This window comes from Gymnogyps californianus, chromosome 17 (assembly GCF_018139145.2).
Source record: "Gymnogyps californianus isolate 813 chromosome 17, ASM1813914v2, whole genome shotgun sequence".
NCBI lineage: Eukaryota > Metazoa > Chordata > Aves > Accipitriformes > Cathartidae > Gymnogyps > Gymnogyps californianus.
In genome coordinates, this window is record NC_059487.1 from 5,454,084 (window position 1) to 5,461,036 (window position 6,953).

Here is a 6,953-nt window from a genome sequence, read left to right on the forward strand (position 1 = left end):
TTTACTATATTTTCCTTTTACCTGCTCTGAAACGAGGACTGGAAGCACTTTGCTAAATGGATTGAAATTATCCTAGCTTCACAGCATGCCTTGTAAGTGCCCTGGTACTGTCTTTGGCTATGCTGTTTTGCGGCTACATAGAGCAATACCCTTTCAGGCGTTTCCATAGATTCCCCTGCCTCTGCTATGGCAACAGCACACTCTCAGCTCTGCTCCTCCTCAGCACTGGAGGTCTGTTTGCATCAGAAAGCTGTCGCTCCTTGGGGAACTGGGCCATCCCCATGGCTCTGAAAGCTGAGACCTGCCCGGGAGCAGAGTCCCCTCAGAGTTCATGTTACCCCAAAACAACCACTACCTGCTGCCAGGTGTATGAGGCGCCTGAGCTTTGGCATCTCATTCATGGGGCCAAGTTTGCCCTGGGAGTAGGAAGCAGGCCACCGCAAGTCTCTTTGTGGGACTTGGACCATCTGTGCCACTTTCCTCTACGCAGCATGGTCTTCAGATAGGGGTTTCCTTGTCCTAAAAAAGGCAAAGCTGACACCATGGAAGCTGGAAGAGATATTGCAGCCTCTCCATGGCACAAACTCTACTGTTTTCAGTGGCAGAGGCAGAAGGACTCAATGACCTCATGTAAATCAGATACACCTCTGTCCATTTATTGTCTCAGCTTATTGATTTTAGGATCTGGTAAAAAAAAATCTAAACTCCAGCCATAGACATTTTGTCCACAGTCCCATGTTTCCAACAATTTTTCAGATATTTGCTGTGTCTCAGACTTTTAATTATGGGCTAATTGCACAGCATCAGTGGGCTATTACCTCCTCCATCCCCCTATGCTGGCAAATAATCCCTGTGACAGCCTCTTTATGGGAATCATTGGCAAAGCATTGCCGATATTTTCTTAAACTTTAGAATGTGGTAGATATCTAAGGGAACAACCTGCACATCTGTACACTACTCTCCATCCCAAATAAATGGAGAAAGTTTCCACCTAATCCAGGGGGCCAAGAGCAGGTGGTGGGAGACCTCATTGCCGTTGCACCCATGCCTTGTCCTCCTAGTAACTTCTGTACAGTTTAGGGCCCAGAGATGGAATGACTTCTGCGTTCACTGAATTCTAAGTCAATGTGTATAAATGTCTGTTGATTTAATGTTTCTCTCTAACATTATGTGGAGGGAAGCTGCCTGAGGCAAATACAGTACTTAGAGGTGCAGTGTTACAGGAAACCTGTGGCCAGGCAGCTGCGCATAGACCCGGGACAGCGTCCTCCCTAGCAAACATCTCTTACCTCTTTTTCCCCTCACTGCCTTGAGTTTGATGTAAGCTGTCCTTGTTTATGGTATCAGAATCACTGATGAAGATAAATATTGGAAAGAGGAGCTGAGAGAGACGCAAAGGTAGCATTTGGCCAATCCTCAGAGAGCCTACACCTTCCCTCCAACCTTCATGCGATATTGATGGTTTCATAATGGACATGCAGGAATATCAGATCAAAGGGAATATCTGAGTGTTATTGGTTCTAACTGCCCAAGCTTAGCCATGCCTTTAACTTTAAAAGCCTTGGAGAAACAGCTTCTGTTTTGTTTTACATTTCATCTGATACAGCTTGCCTTAGTAGCCAATTAGCATTTCGTGATTGCGTGTAATAATTCTGCGGGCTCAGGCTGTGCGCTCTGTGTGTTTCTGAATGCCGTACACCAGGCTAAGGTGTCACACTGGCAGCTCTGTTCCTGGCCCTGTCATCTTCAAAACACAATGTGTTAGGTCATCACTGTTAAGTAAGCCTTCTGGCGTTCAGTCCGGTACAAGTTGCTCTTTTTGGTTTTATTGGGGTTTTTTAATTACTATATTGAAAAAAATAGCGTCTTTATTCTGTAGAGGAGATCTTCTAGTAGAGGAGATATTGTGGGGTACAGTTCTTTTCAGCCCAGAAACTAAGATGCTTTTGTAGTCATGGATGGAAGAGAAAAAGGAAGAGGAAAGAGGTTATAGCTTTTTTATTAACCTACAGCTTATAAGACTCCATTTTGTGTGCCTACAGCAATAATGTTTGAGGACATGCTTTATTTTACTGTCTTTTCTCAATGTTATAGATACTGATCACTGAACTCTCCAGAAATTAATATAGTTTGCTAACTACTTACAAAGTAGTTGTTAAAATGCGCAAGTGATAGATCAGCAAAAACATGCACCAAAGAGAAAAGCAGTGTTTATTTCTGCTCCTTTAGTTAATTCCTTTTCCCTGTTCCTCTTGCTACAGAAAATGGTGGTTGTGACGGATACCATCTGCATGCCAGGAGAAAGGAGCAAGTCCCCAAATCCCTGGCTGCAAAGTTTACGTGCCGAAAGTGTCTCCCTTCCCTCCCGTTCAGTGGAGCTGATTTGTAGCTGTCAGCCAGCCCGCAGGACGGCTTGTACCCCCAGAGCTGGGAGCCTGTTTGCTTTCCAGCTGCTGCCTGCCCTCCAGCACGCTTGCTGATGTGCCCCGGCAGGCTTTGCTCCTGCCAGTCCCAACAGGAGCAGGGCTCAGAGCTGCCAGGTTGCATCCGCATCGCTGCAGGTGGGTAAGCAGTGCGAGAGAGGGGGGATCCCAGACTCTCCAGATAAAGGCAGGAAATCTAGGCAAGGAGGGGAGCGTAAATGCAGGCTGGAGTATAAATGCTGGCCCCGACTGGGAAGAATCAAAGGGAAGCAGCTGTTTTGAATGGGGAATAAAAGAGCAATCCTGAAGTGGTTGTGAAGTGGCTTGCGTTAACTGGAGAAGGGGGTAATGCTGGTTGCAGGCAGTGGCAACTTTGCAGGCTCCACAAAGCAACTATTTCCATGTTTTGCTCCCTGTCCTTTAGGATGCAGAATAGCTCTGTGCATGGTGTCTTTTTTTTTGTCTTTTTTTTTTTTTTTTTAAATCTCCAGGTTTGAACCCATTTTGGTTCAGCCTGTGGCACTCTCCCTGCCTGGAGGGGCAGCTCTGAAGGAGGACTGAAAACCTGGTACTTGAGTTTCCAAGTGAGCGAGACAGTTGGCTCCCTCCAGACATGAATAGGGGTGTAAACTTTCACAGCGGCAAGGTAAACAGCTGAAGGGTTTGGGGAGCTGTCTTGGAGCATGAACCTGACCCCTGAGCTAACACAACAGCAGAGAAGTCCCCAGGGACCCTTGTAGGACCAGATGTCAGTCCGTGGAAATCAGTTTTATACTGATTTTCAAACATCTGCAGCATGTCTGGTTAATTGCAAGTGGATGTATCTCATGCTTTTCAGGCTACCTGTTGTTACAATTTCTTTATTTGGCTGTATCGATATGGAGATGGATATGAACAAACACAGGTCTCCTTGTGGACAACCTGCCTACAGGTAGAAAGGTTACTTCAGTTGAACCCCTGGCATGCAATGAATAATTCAACCATCCATAACTATATCCATGTTTAAACATGGTTACCACTCTTACCACTGCCTTCTGTCAGCTTTCAGCTATTAAAAATAGCAACAATATACAGTAGTTTGAGCCAGCTTTATATTTACCTGTGTGTGGTTTATAAGAGATACTTATTGAACAGTTTCTGATGGTCAACAACTACTGTAAATAAATATCAAGGTCTGTCTCATTCATGAACGATCATTAGAAATCCTTGGTTGACTTGGCCTGAATCATGACTGAAAGATATTTACTTTTTGATCTCCTGAATGCTGTTGTGTGGTACAGTGCACTGGCTCTTTCAGGTGCTGTCACTGTAAGACATCGCTCTCAGCTCTGACAGCTCTGTGCAGAGAATGCGTTAACCTGCACACGTGTGATGGTGCACGGAGATGTCTCCATGTTCAAATGCGATGTATGCCAACACCATTGACCACCAAGCCAAAGCCTGCTGCAAAAGCTGGTGCTGTGCAGAACATGGTTGGTTTATTAGTAGCGCTGTGCTTTTATAGAAAGGGCATTCAGGAAAGGTACTTTTAGTTGGTATTTACAGAAAAGCTGGGAAACAACAGGACTGCCTGTTCATCGTGCATGGGTCTAACAGTTCCTTTACCTGAGCTGTCTGAGTGCTGGTGAGTCTTATCTGGTGCTGTGCAGGGGGAAAAAATAGTGGGTATTCCCAGGGTGGTACCTGGAAAGCCACTGGACAGATAGGATAAGAGGATCTCTTAGGATCCTCTCAGGGCTTCTCTTAGGATAAGAGGAATTGTACAGATAGAATAGCGTGTCCTTCCTCTTAAGCATTTCCCATAGTGTTCCCTGAGAGCAAGCAGCTGAGGTGAGATCTATATTTTACTTTGCTTCCAGCTTACTGTGCTCCTTGACCAAATAATATAACTTCCTCATATTTCAGCTCAGCTATCTAAAGAAATGCATACTTACCAGAAATGTACAAGAGCTTAGCTACTAGGCACATTTAATTGAAGCGCTGGTGATGAATATGATACTTAATTTTACACCTTATACACATACAGATTTAAATTAACTGCAAACCAATTTTTTGAATAGTGCATGGGAAACCCTGTTCCAGAAAACACTGTAGGTCACTATCAGGTACCTAATTTCCTCATACTTTTTCTAGAAAACAGCATCATGGAAGTTGCTAGTTGCTGTAGTCAAGGTTGACAGAAATGAGTCTCAAATGCCCACTGCTAGTAGAAATAGTAGTAGTAGAAATGTTACTAGTATTTCTATGTTTGTTACTAATAAAACTAAACAAATTGACAAGATGATAGTTTCAAAATCTGTATAGAAACAGAGAATTCTCCCTCTAAAACAAGTTCCATTTCCTGTAAGAAAGTTTAAACTCTTTTCTGCATCTGTAGTTTCTTCTGCATTTCTGCTCTGCTCTTAAATACACACCTCTTTCACCAAGCTGATAGCTGAGTCCCTGTGCCTCCTACAAAAAGAATGGGAGAGCATCCCTTGCCATCCTCTTAGTGTATTTTACAACAGCTAAAACATGCAGTAAGCAATTTCTTCAGCTTAATCAAAGGCCAGTTTCTCCATTAATACTTTCCCATGACACTGAATGAAGTGGAAAAGTTTTGAAGGCTTCTAAGGTATACATCATGAACAAATGCAAAACTGCAGAAGGTACCTTGCTCCTTGCAATATCGATCGTGTAGCCTTTCAGAGGGAACATTTCCAATTTTTTTTTCAAATAATTAAAGTATAATATTTTACAGCCTGATAAAATTTACAGGGACCCTTGGCAAGTAATTATAGTGCTTCTTTAAAAGAGACCCCATAAAAGATGCATGATTAGAAAGTTAAGGATCTGGATAGAATTACAACGATGTGACAAATAATTTACAAGCGATAAACCATCCCAAGGAGAGGGGGAGGGTGATTAAAAGAAAAAGGGGGAAAGACACATTAAACTAACCAGTGATGAAGTCTCACAATTAAAATAATAGATTTCCCCCCTGTGTTTAGTGTTAAGTTTTTGTAACTACAAGTTGCTGTGCTTTGGCTAGAGAAAAGATTCTCTCTGGCTAGAAAAGCTTTAGCTTAATGTTGATGTGAGGCATTTCTTTTCATCAAAGGTTGTTCTGAATTTGGCGCAGTAGCTTTCATTTTATTACATGCTTAAGATAAATATTCTGTATAGACGTTCTGCAGTACTAATGATCCCTAAGATTGTGGAACAGTAGCTTGGAGGATTTTTATCTGCCTCCAGATGTTGGCTGAACTCATTTTTTATAGAGCACGTTTATTAGGTTTCAGCTGAAAAAAAAGAATAAAAAAGAACAACTGATGGATTCCAGCTCAAAACACCCCCAGATCTGGGGAAAATGCAGGTTTGGACGTGGATTTGAATTTTGATGGTAGGGTCTGTATTTACAGGAGATGAAGGGCAGCTGTGACAGAATGAATAAGGGGAAAAAAATCTTCCTCAGTTTTTTCTCACCTTAATCACTCCCCTTGATAAAAATATCAAGGTCAAGGAGTATATTTGTCCCAGTGCTAACAATCATTGTCAGCACCGGACCTACAATGAACGACGGCTCCAACCGTGACAGGTGAACATCAGCTGTGCTGAGCCGGGGGTCCCGGATCCCACGAGAAGATGGAGAGCACATGTACAAAATGGGCTTCCCTCACAGGTGGGATGGACTGACATTCGCCTGTGTGAAAGTCTTTTCACAACACAGGACGATGCAAATAGCACCTTACACTGGGCTCAAGGGAGCAGCAGAGGATCCACGTGGATTTTCCCACTCGCCTTTGTCCTCATGTGGACAGCAAAATAAGTCATAACCCAATCTGTAAAGAAAATGTCATTAATTTTAAGTCCTCTGTTGCCTCTGTCTCCTGGAGCAGCAAGACCTCCAAAGAAAATAGCAACATGTTCTGGGATTTCTAGCTGATTTACAGAGCATGGGGACTGATTCTCCACCAGATAATCAGTTGCATTAACTCTTTGCTTTAACAAAGGTGTATCTCCTTTGAGTCAGTCTACATTTTTATATTATATATCTAATCTATTTATATTTTTTATATTTTTATGTTTTATATGTATTTATATTTTGCTTTGACAACTCCAATTAATATCTAAGAAGCTTGAGTAACTTTGTGAGAAAGGGATTTTTCTGCCCTGTTAACACATGAGATAGCCTGCAGCCTTTTTAAAGGTATTGCATTTTTTCTTCTTTTGTAGTTGTCTGAAGTTGCAGCCCCAAATGGACACATTTAATTAGTGGTAACTCCACATCAGATCATCTGAAATGCTCCACGTCCTGGCACTGGGGATTTTACTCTGGCCCTTTTGTATCTAAAGAAGTTTTGCAAAGCAAAAATCTAATTCAAGTCAGGTCGAACATTGAAGGTGTAGGAGCATAAATTTGACACCGGGTTGATTTTAGTGCGCTGCTGATTTATCCTGCAGTAATTGCAGAATCAAGCACATTAATCAGATTGATTTGTTCACATCTGTTTTTCAAAAAAACAGATGTTGATCAGATGAAAAGAAGTG